The sequence below is a fragment of the Gorilla gorilla genome, chromosome 4 (genome assembly GCF_029281585.2).
Source record: "Gorilla gorilla gorilla isolate KB3781 chromosome 4, NHGRI_mGorGor1-v2.1_pri, whole genome shotgun sequence".
Classification (NCBI taxonomy): Eukaryota; Metazoa; Chordata; class Mammalia; order Primates; family Hominidae; genus Gorilla; species Gorilla gorilla.
Genome location: NC_073228.2, coordinates 35783889 through 35794215, shown reverse-complemented (window position 1 = coordinate 35794215; position 10327 = coordinate 35783889). Strand labels below are relative to the sequence as shown.

At 38.9% G+C, this 10327-nt stretch overlaps 1 protein-coding gene across 1 annotated transcript in view; it reads left to right on the top strand.

The window, feature by feature from the left end:
- The first annotated feature begins 265 nt into the window (after positions 1–265).
- The window catches only part of ANKFN1 (ankyrin repeat and fibronectin type III domain containing 1), a 241417-nt gene continuing 231355 nt past the window's right edge, over positions 266–10327 (top strand). The window contains exon 1 of the mRNA XM_063706249.1: positions 266–691. The gene's annotated coding sequence lies outside the window, so the exon portion shown is untranslated. The remainder of the gene's footprint in view (positions 692–10327) is intronic.

The following is a 10327-nucleotide window of genomic DNA, read 5'->3' as shown; positions in this document are numbered from 1 at the left end:
GAAATAAATTAGAGTAGGGAAAAATTGCACTGTGTTTGGGGCCCTCTGTTCTGTGAAGTTCTCATTCAGGTCTTTGCAAAACTCAGCCATGTTTTCCCTCATTCCCCTAACCCTTGTGTTTCATTTTTAAACCCCAGTGCCTGCAAAGAGACATCCAACACACATGTTTCTGATTCATTTACACTTAACTCATCAAGCTCTGTTTAAGAAGAGCTGTCTGGTGTCCAAAATCTTTTGGAATATTTTCCTTTCCTTTTAATAAGCCATTGGAAGTTGTTTTTTTTTCTTATTTGTTTTTTGTTTTGTTTTATTTTGTTTTTACTGGCATGTTCGTGCTTGAGTTGAGCACATGTAACAAAGCAGGGCACTTAAAGAGCCTAGTGGACAGGCACACCCCAATCTGCTTAGAGACTGAGAGGGACATTTTTGGTTAGCAGAGTCTCCGAGGCTCCATAGTCACGGGACTTCACAAAGGGAGCCTGAAGAAGCTTGAGACAGGGCAGCTTGCCCATGACCAGGCCCATGTGGACCACCACAAGGCCCAGCAAGAAACAGACAAGGCTGCAGACTTGAGGGAAAGGGTTTTCTCTGTCCTGCCCAGCCTCCAGGGCTACAGGAAGAGAGAAAAGCTACATAATTGCTGGCTCAGAAGAAGACAGTCATCCCAGGGAAAGACAGTTCTGCTCACAAGGTAAGCTGTCCTAATCACCATCATCCTACCTCTAGATCCTGGCAACCCCCTCCTAGTTGGTGGCTCTGCGTCCACTCTTGACTTCCTTCATCCCAGACATAAATCAGAGCATGCCCTCCCCTGGCTTATGGCTTCCTGGAGCACCTTAAGTAAAACCCAAATTCCTCACTATGGCCGAAGTAGTCATCATGACCAAGCCTCATTGGCTCCTCCAACCTCAGCCCTTACGATTCTCCTCATTCACTCTACTGCAGTGAAAGAGCTTCTGTTCTCTAACTTGAACATGTCCAGCTCATTTCAGTTTCAGGGTCTTTTTGTTGTTTCCTCCGCCTGTAATGTTCTTTTTCCTGCAGTCATATGGCTGCCTCCATCTTATTCTTTCTTTCTTTCTTCAGATACTCCTCTTCCCTTATCACTCCAGCTATAGTAGTACCTCCACCCTAACTTGCTCTTTAATGTTTAATTTTCTTCTTAGCACTTAGCACCACCACCTAAAATTATTTTAATTGTGCCATTGTTTGTAAAATTATTTTTTTTATTTTTATTTTTTTTGGAGACAGGGTCTTGCTGTATCACCCAGGCTGGAGTGTAGTGGCATGATCTCATCTCACTGAGACCTCTGCCTTCTGGGCTCAAGCGATCCTCCCACCTCAGCCTCCCCAGTAACTGGGACTTCAGGTGCACCACCACACCCAGCTAATATTTTGTGTGTTTTGTAAAGATGGGGTTTTGCCATGTTGCCCAGGCTGGTGTTGAACTTCTGGACTCAGTTCACCTACCTCAGCCTCCCAAAGTGCTGGAATTACAGGTGTGAGACACCATGCCTGGCCTATATGGTTATTTCTGTTGGCCGCCACCAAACTGTAAGCTCCAGGTCGGGGACCATTCTTCCTTAGATACCACTGAATCTTCAGTGTCTAGAGCAATACCTGACACAGGGAAGTAGCTCAATATTTAAATGAGTGAGTGACTGAATGACTGTCCTTGACAACTGTTTAACCCAGAGTCATACATAAGATTAAGAAGCCAGGGAAATAAATGTCTCCTGGTCTTAGAGCAGCAGAAGCAAGCAGACCTAGAAGAACCCCATTTCTGTCTTGGATAAGGTAGTATCGATGCATTGCTCTCAAGTATTTGGCCATTGAGGCAGCTGCTGTGACGGTGACCAGGAAGGGCAGGGGATTCTAAAACAGGTGACTATAGAGGACCAACTTCTGACCCAAACCCTTGGAATATTAGAAGGCTTGATGCTATAAGACAAGTTGGCACATGGCCCCTGCAAGAGACCAGAGTGGCTCAGGGAGATTGCATCCGGGGCTGGGTAAGCCAAGGCCTACATCCTGCCCCTGAAAGTCACTGGCAATTTGCCTTTCAGCAAGCCGTTTACCCTCCCTGAGGCTGTTTCCTTCTTTGCAAAATGGGCATGATAGCAGCATGTTGTATAATATCAAATGTATAAGTACCAAACACAAGATCTGATATAAAAAGGGTACCCCATAAATAGTAGCTGTTGTTACTGGAGAGACTACAGTTGCAAACATTCTAATTATAATGAGCCCAGAAAACATGGTTTTGTTACAATATTAGGACACCTGTCCTAATAATGACCTGGAAAATTAACCAATCCAAAAATTGCATTTATTTTTCTATTTTTTATTATAGTATAATACCTTTAGAAAGTACTATCGTAACCACTTCAAATGCACAGTTCAGTGGCATTAAGTACATTGATATGATTGTACAACTATCACCTCCATTCATCTCCAGAACTATTTTCATCTTGCAAAACTGACAGTCAATGTACATTAAACAACAACTCCTTGTTTCCTCTCCCCTCAGTTCCTGGGAACCACAATTCTATTTTCTATCTCTATGAATTTGACTACTCTAGGAATCTCATATAAGTGGAATTATATATAATATTTGTCTTTTTTGTAACTGGCTTATTTCACTTAGGATAATATCATCAGGGTTAGCATAAGGTCCCCAAAGTTCATCCACATTATAGCATGTGTCAGGATTTCCTTCCTTTTTAAGGCTGAATAATATTCCAGTGTATGTATATACCATATTTTGTTAATCCATTAATCCATCCATGGACAATTTGGTTGCTTCTACCTTTTGATTATTGTGGATAATGTTGCTATGAAGATGGGTTGCTATGAGACCATGCTTTCAATTCTTTTGAGAGTATATCCACAAGTGGAATTGCTGGATCATATATTAATTCTATTTTTAAGTTTTTTGAGGAACTGCCATAATATTTTTCACTATGTAGTGGTTTTACCATTTCACACTCCCACCAATGGTGCACCGGTTACATTTTGAAGTGGAGGTTTAAGGAGGGAAATGCAATGAGTGAGTAGAATACCAAGTAGAAGGGATCCTAATTCCAGTTACCCTGACTGTCTGGGAAAATGTTTCTTCCATTTGTTTCCTTTACATTTTTGCCAGGGAAAACTGATAGTTGATGCCTGAATTGGGCCCCTGATTCAACAGCCCAAATATTTTTTCTAGATACAGCTGTTAGTGCATCTTAACACCCTAAGACATCAATTTGACACAAAAGACAGCAAATTCTATCTTTTCCGGGACATGTTGCACATGGCTGACACTCCGAATCTCTCTAAAAAATACTTTGGTGTTTCCTTTCTTTTTTTATATTTATACATAATACAAGACAGATAAAATAGTTTACATGACTAAATTTATATGTACCTTCAGTATCCCTCTTTCATTTAACAGTATAGTGTGTTTATTTTCATTGTTATAAACAGCTCTTTGTAAATACCTTTATTTAATGGGTATACTATACCCGGTACTATAACTGGCTCATATCATAATTTTTTAGCCATTCTTTGTTTGACACTTGGATTTTTTCCCAATTTTTTACTATTATAAATAATGTGCTGACACACAAATCTTTGTCTGAATCTTATGTAGTTTTTCTAAGGAAGAGTGTCAGAACTGAATTTCTAAATTAAAAACAATGGAAATTTCTAAGGATTTTGATAATATGGTCAAGTAGATTCCAGGAATACAATACAATTACAGACACTCACCAGATAGGGAATCTTATTTTTATTCACATATGTAATTAGTGCATTTTTAAATGTTACTAACTGCAACACAACTCATTGAATAAAGAATATTACTGAAACCTAAAGGAAATAAAAAAGATATAAAGAAAAAACTAAAAGTATAAAAATGTTTAAGTTCCTAAAACATAAGAAAAATTAAAATAGCTAATATTATTGTGCATTGGATGTGTGTCAGAAATTTTGTTGAGTATTTATGTACAAAAACATCTTTCATCTTCAGAACTATATAGTAAGGTTAGGACATTTTCAGTTGCAATATCCCAAGCAATTATTCATTTAAACGAAAAAGGCTGGGATAAGTTTAGCTTCAGGTACAGTTTGATTCAGGGTCCCAAATGTTACTGTCTCTCCCTCTATTTCTTGACATTGACTTCTTCTATGTTTGCTTCATTCTCATCAATGACAGGTTCCCCAAGAGCCTGGGCCAAAATCTCATTGCATGTCATTGACTCTTAGCATGTCACATTTCTGTGACCACAGTAATAGGACATTCTTATTGGATAGATCTGAGTCACATACAAGGGCATCCAAAGCATGGGAACTGGGAATGGGGTAGAGAGCAGAACCCTAAAGAAATCTGGGACTCTTTGACAAGGGAGGAGTCAATGGATGCTGAGCAGCAAAAGTAATTCTACATCCCAGCACTTTGGGAGGCCGAGGCGGGCGGATCACAAGGTCAGGAAATCGAGACCATCCTGGCTAACATGGTGGAACCCCGTCTCTACCAAAAATACAAAAAAATTAGCTGGGCGTGGTGGCGGGCGCCTGTAGTCCCAGCTACTCAGGAGGCTGAGGCAGGAGAATGGCGTGAACCTGGGAGGCGGAGCTTGCAGTGAGCTGAGATCGCGCCACTGCACTCCAGCCTGGGCGACAGCACGAGACTCTGCCTCAAAATAATAATAATAATAATAATTCTACTATAGGCAGAAGCTCTTGCTAACCACATTATTAGATCAGAAACTGAGGCTCAGAGAGCTTATTTGACTTCTCCAAGATCACACAGCTAGTAAGTAGCAGAGAGCGATTGAAACACGGGCTCCCATCTGTCTCACCCTATTAGAAGCACTGAAAAGCTTGACCAGGCCCTCACACCTGCGATCCTAGGGTAACCTAACTCTAGTCCCTTTGGGGCTGGCAATTTGCCTGGGTTTTTCGCATACAGCTGTGGTCTCCACATAGTTATAATTGTTCAAACTGAATGTATTCATTCATTCAGCCAGAGGAGGTGACTCCCACTTATTCTGACTGGTAGCTTAATGGACCCAAGGTTAAAGGCCATTAGATTTGGAGGCAGGCAGGTTGAGTTCAAATCTTATCCCTGAAAAAATGTACCTTGCGGTTATCACTTAAGCTAAGCTTCAGTTTCCTCATCTGTAAAATGGACTGAATAACAGTCCCTTCTCTTCCTAAAAAGAATTAAGTGAGCTAATGCATGGAACCTGTTTAGAGCCATGCTTGCCTCCTCGTTTTTACTGGCTAGTGATGGGACCCAACGCACCACCACAGGCATCATCACCACCCCTTCATGTGCTGTAATCACTGATCCTTACCTCTCCTCAGGAAACGGTTGCTTCCAATTCCAGATCCAATATCTAAAGTTGAGCATAATGCATGACAGTGAGACAGATAAATTAAGAAAGGCCATTCTTTCATAGAAGAGGATTTAACCCTGCTAAAAATTGGAGTATCTGCTGATTACCAAGGAGATGAACATTATGAAAGGGAGTTTATTCTTTTTTTTTTTTAACAGCCTCCAGACAGAGGGCCCAAGCATCTGTACTTTAAAAATTTAGATTAAAATAGAGGTTTCGGCTGAATACTTCTATTTAAGAACCACTACCATAGACGATTAGGAGAAGACTGTGCTGTTCAGAGTGATCAGAAAAGGCTTAATGAAGAATTTCAGTAGAGCCATGAAGGAAAAATAAGATTTAGTTGAAAGTTTAAGTGTGATGGTATTAAGGCTAAGCACACAATGAAGAAAAAGATTAAGGAGGTGTCAAATACAGTGTTTAAAAAGTATAGCAAGGAGACTGTTTTGGGCAAAAAAAGTAGGTGAATGATTGGGCAGATGACCCCCAAATTGTTAAAGACTTTTAGGGTGAAGTCTAGTCTTGAAAACATTGGGGAGCACAGAATATTTCTAAGAAATGGACTTAGTACCTAATGCAGGAGAAACTGTTGAAATGAAAGACAGAAGGCAGGAAAGACAGAGAGTACATACTGCAGAAGTCCAGGCAAGAGATGAATAGGGCCTAGATCAGCACTGTATTTTTTTATTACTATTATTATTATACTTTAAGTTCTAGGGTACATGTGTACAACATACAGGTTTGTTACATAGGTATACATGTGTCATGTTGGCTTGCCGCACCCTGTAAATCAACTTGTCATTTACATTAGATATTTCTCCCGATGCTATCCCTCCCCTAGCCTCCCACCCCATGACAGGCCCCAGAGTGTGACATTCCCCACCCTGTGTCCATGTGTTTTCATTGTTCAATTCCCACCTATGAGTGAGAACATGCGGTGTTTGGTTTTCTGTCCTTGGGATAGTTTGCTGAGAATGATGGTTTCCAGCTTCATCCATGTCCTGCAAAGGACATGAGCTCATGGAATACTGCATAGTATTCCATGGTGTATATGTGCCACGTTTTCTTAATCCAGTTTATCACTGATGGATATTTGAGTTGGTTCCAAGTCTTTGCTATTGTGAATAGTGCTGCAATAAACATACACGTCTTTATAGTAGCATGATTTATAATCCTTTCGGTATATACCCAGTAATGGGATCGCTGGGTCAAATGGTATTTCTAGTTCTAGGTCCTTGAGGAATCGCCACACTGTCTTCCACAATGGTTGAACTAATTTACACTCCCACCAACACTGGAAAAGCACTCCTATTTCTCCACATCCTCTCCAGCATCTGTTGGTTCCTGACTTTTTAATGATCGCCATTCTAACTGGTGTGAGATGGTATCTCATTGTGGTTTTGATTTGCATTTCTCTGATGACCAGTGATTACAAGCATTTTTTCATGTGTCTGTTGGCTGCATAAATGTCTTCTTTTGAGAAGTGTCTGTTCATATCCTTTGCCCACTTTCTGATGGGGTTGTTTTTTTCTTGTAAATTTGTTTAAGTTCTTTGTAGATTCTGGATATTAGCTGAAAGGGAGTTTATTCTTATTCCTTTTCCCACAGACAAATCATTCCCTTTATTTTTAATAACTTACCTCTCCTCCAATTTTTTCTCATCCATGATGTATTTCGATTCATCATAGGCTATAACTTAAATGCTTTGAATGAGATGATTTTTTTGCTGAGGGAGCCCCAGCTTCACTGCATTTCCTTTGAATTGTGGCAAATTCCGTTTTGAGGTTTGTTTAAGGGAAAGGAGGCTTCTTAAACAAAAGTGTACTCTATGCACAATGGTAGTAGTGCTTATGGGTTACCCCCACTAACTCCTAAAATCTCAGCTAAAAAATAATGATATAGAATATAGAAGCCATTCATGCCAAGCACCCACTACCATGTAAGGGAATGACTATCAAATGGTAGCTGTTTGGTATGTCCAGCTTCTATTAATTATTCCTACAGTGTTCAATAGAATAAAATACCTATTTGAATCAACACTAATAAAATTAAAGTAACTTTGATCTCATTCTAGAGTAATGACTAAGCACTTCCTAGACAAACTGGTAATGAGAAGTATAGGAATTTACAATTCCAAATTCTACATGTTTGACTTGCAGGACATCAATCTTGTAAGCTCTTTATTTTTATTTAAGACTATTTCTTATTCATTTATTGACCTACAGAGTTATCCTGTAGTAGCATAATAATAATAATGCTAATTATAATAATAATAATCACTCTCATGTATTGAGTACCTACAATGTGCCAGGCACTATCTTGAATGCCTCATGTACATTTTCTTATATAATCCTCACAGTACACCTGAGAAGTCAGTATTTGTATTCCCATTACAGAGGATGTCATTAAAGATTAAAAAACTGGTGTACAAAGTCTCATGATAATAAATGTCAGGACCAGAATCAAACCCAAATATGGCTAACTCCATATTAGCCAGAGTGTACGCTGCTTGAGAACTGAGTTTGCAACCCTTCAGAGTTTGAGTTTTATCTGGCTCACTCACTGCCATAAAATCATATTTTTAGCCCCAAATTGTACACTCAAAGAGAGATTTTATCAAAGCCTGAAAGCTAGCAGTATAGGTATATGTTTATGTAGGAGAATATTGAGTCACACGATCTACAGTATTTCAAATAATGAGAGAGTGGTATCACCATCAGTGGCATCATCACAGGTGACCTTTTCAATATATGACTCTACGAATAAGATCAAGACATGATACACACTCTGTGTGTCAGAATGTCCGATAAGGGTCGTTTGAAAAATCCTTACTTCCTTAGGAAGGTAAACATTTATAGAGCAAATATCAAGAGATAAACTGGCTCTATATTATCAATTGATAACTTGTTAAAAGCAATTCCCAATAAAAGCCCCTTTGAATTACCTGTCCACAACAATATCAGAATGATCAAAGCAGCTTATATCTCACATTGAATGAAGCCTTAACTCATCTAAATGCCTCTTTGCCAATCTCTCTTCCTTCTTAAAGGTAACCACTGGGGAATACAATTCAGGTTCTGGCAAGAGGATCCCTGAGGGATTCCTCCTCTGCTGCTGCACACCCTCCCTCAATCACTCCCCTCCTCAGCCATCCTCTTGGATCTAAGTTCTGCAAAATTCCCAGATTAGGAATTAAGTACGTGTTTATTCCGTCATGATTTTCTCCTCTAATCTGGCAGATAAAAATAACAGAAAGAAATATATCTTTTTTGAAGTCTCATTTTATCCTCTACTATCCCAAAAATAAACTTCAAAGTGTTGCTGGTCTCCTTTCTTCATTTGACCCCAGTCCAAACAGGACAGCTTTAAGGCTAGACCCCACATACAATTCCAGTTCAAAAAAATTCCTATTGCTTTAGGAATATGCAGACTGATTCTGAATATGCATCTTGCCCATCACCAGTATTTTTTTAAGTTCTATTTCAAAAACTAGAGCATGGATATTTTATTGGTAACAATAATTCTGAGAGTGGATGACCAAGAGACAGCTTGAAAGACATCTTAAAAGATGCCTTATGACCAAATACAAATAATCAAAAACAAAGCCTAACAGCTTAGACATTTGAACTGAACAAGTACATTAGAATAGTCTTCTGTTGTCTTGAAATGCCTTGAAGTGATAAAAACTGTGAAACTACGACATTTATTTTGAAAGATGTACAACATGAAGCTTAAAGGTGAAAGATCTATTTAGTGTGGATTTTTTTTAAGCTTCAAAATGAACAGTGTCTGATTCTTAAAGTAAAAGCTGTGAGACTTTTGCTGGAAGCATTTTAATATGTCCTTTAGTTTTTCTTCTTTAGTAAGATATGTCAGTTCCACATTTGTTGACACCCCTCTCTGTGCCATGCACAGTGCTAATGAGAATATACCAGCTAAGAAAAGTGTAGCCTCTGCCTTTGAGGAGATTAAAAACTCTTATGCTGGAAAAAAAGGTATTACAAATTCTAATATACCCAATATAAAGAACTAAAAATTATATAACATCAGCTTTTCTACCTATTGTCCTATAATTTCCATTTTCTAAACAGAAAGAAGTGGAATCCCACAGAGAGAAATAATAAATGTTCATGCTGAGCAATGTTCTTTTTTCTTGTGATGTCTAAAAGCAGTTTTCTCTAAATGAAATTTAAATAGAAATTGCTAATATTGAAATTAGTAATATTATCAGATATTCTGTGTTTTCACCCAAGAAGCATAAGGCTTCAGGCTTCATAGAGCTTCTTCAGACAGTCTTTTGTTTTTATAGCTCGAAAATTGACAACACAAAGACAGCTATTGACTTGGCATCCAGGAGCAGAATAACACACCTGGTCCTAATGCCTGTGTTTTTTCTTCCAATCTTCCCCCCTCTCTGTTTTTTCTCTTTGTTGCTTCCCTGAGGATATTCATATACAGAACTTTGCTCAGTAAAACACGAAGAGCTAGATGACATTGCCTGCTGGCAGAAAAGTGACAACTATTAGGCTTGGGTTGGAAGCTGCAGTGGTTGTTGATTTTTAAGGTCTACACACAATTATTGAACAAAATATTCATATGACAGTTAAAGTGAATCTATTTGTAAGTTTTGAAAATTTAGGAAACTCGCATATCATTTCTGGGCCTCAGTTCTCACATTATAAATATGAACACTAAACCAGTGGTTCCCAAAGTTTGCTGCACACAAGAATCACCTTTTAAAAGGAGAGCTTTTAAAAATCCTGATGCCCAGATTGCTTGCCAAACCAATTAAATCAGAATATTTCAGGTTGGGAGCCACATAATGTCTTTTATTTTTCCAAGACAGAGTTTCTTTCTGTTGCCCAGGCTGGAGTGCAGTGGTGCGATCTCAGCTCACTGCAACCTCCGCCTCCCAGGTTCAAGCAATTTCCCTGCCTCGGCCT